Raw genomic sequence first — 1,772 nt, 5'->3', positions numbered from 1 at the left:
CAGACATACTAGGCCAGAACTGAGAAAATGTAGATGGAAATCTCACAAACTTTTATCTTGATCTAATTTTTCTTTCAAATTCTGTAAGGTTATGAGAATGAAAGTGTAAGATGCAATTTAAAGAGTGATATGTATCTTTTAATAAATAAGAAAACAGATATTAAGTATGGCAATAAAATTGTTTGCCTGTCTTGCTCTAACTCATGCCTTTGGGTAGATGTCTGTATCTTAGGAGGAAAGACCAGGAAAAAAACCATCATGGATTATTCATCATAAAATATACTTCTTTCCACCATTGCCACTAATGGCAATATATTTAATTAAAAGCCAGGCAGTACACTGCTTCAGCAAGGGCTTTATAAACCTTAGGCTTATAAGGAATGCTAGAAAGCAAAAATTGTGAGATTGAAAACAGTACTTTAGGTTTAATAAATTTGCGAGAAAAACCTTCAGCACTCCCCAAGCCTGTAGTCCTGATCCAAAATATTCATTTCTCAAGAAAAGATTTAAATGGCATTCCAGAACGGAATGATTTAATAAAGCTGTGTTTGTTGGACACGCCAAACCACAAACCATCTAACTGCAATTTAGCCCAGTCTGTTATGCAAATTCAGTCCATGTAACTAGTTAATGATTTGTTCATAAACCTGGGTTGTAAACCATGAATCAGAAAAGTATGGGTTAATGCATCTAATGAATACAGCTTTAGGCCTGATCAATAAGCTTTAATGCAAACAATTAAGAACATTTGCAATAATACATGATGATAAATTAGCAAAGCAAAGCTATGATTGGCAATTACTATTGTTCTTACCTGTACACTTGTGAACTTGTACCTTGAATAGAAAGCTTGCAGAATCTATGGCTGTGTAGTTTACCGTGTTTTCTAATGGCTATCCTTGTATATCTTTCTATAATAATTATTACTCTTGTATAATTATAACATTCATGCACGGTCACACTGAGGATAATATTTGATGAAGTGAACTGTAATCCATAGAATTACAGTATGTCACAATTAGTGTAAATATATGCTACCTCCATCTCTCTCTCTCCCCCTCCCTGAGAATTGGAATATCGTAGAAGAGGCCAGCCACGTGACAGAACATATAAGGATTCAGAGCAAATTTGACTCAGTTCCCAAACTGAAAATCCAATCATTCTAGACCAGTGTTTCTCAACCTTGACAATTTTAAGGCATGTGGACTTCAACTCCCAGAATTCCACAGCCAGCAATGCTGGCTGTGGAATTCTGGGAGTTGAAGTCCACATGCCTTAAAATTGTCAAGGTTGAGAAACACTGTATCTAGACCATTCTCTGTCAAGGGGCAGATAGAGGGTTCCTAGCATTGCCAGTCCCTAATCTTGCCTGCTAGTAAAAAGAGGCGTACATTTTATTCTTTTTATTTTCAATTAATATCCTCTTAAGAAGGGATGGTTGGAAATGAAAGGCAAGAATGCGCCTAGACAAAGGCTGGGCAATAGCATTTTTTAATTATTGGGCCTTTAAAGTTTAAAAATACCATCATCACTTGCTTATGAAACGGCTGCTTTCTTAAAACGGGGAGCTGCAATCATCCTGTTACAACTCGGTGTGTGTCTGTGTGTGTTGTGAATTACTGGGACACCTTACACGGGCCATTCTCTGTCATTGTGAGTGTGTGGTGGGGGGGGGAGAGGAAGGTAGGGAAAGAGAGAGATCGCCAGGGCAGTAATTTATTTCCCGGGGACTCGCCTGATTTTCTAACAATTCTGCGTCCCGTACTAACGGG

Source organism: Protobothrops mucrosquamatus, unplaced genomic scaffold (genome assembly GCF_001527695.2).
Source record: "Protobothrops mucrosquamatus isolate PMUCROS unplaced genomic scaffold, P.Mucros_1.0 scaffold_6, whole genome shotgun sequence".
Classification (NCBI taxonomy): Eukaryota; Metazoa; Chordata; class Lepidosauria; order Squamata; family Viperidae; genus Protobothrops; species Protobothrops mucrosquamatus.
The sequence above is the reverse complement of the archived record's forward strand: the minus strand, read 5'-3'. Positions refer to the sequence as shown.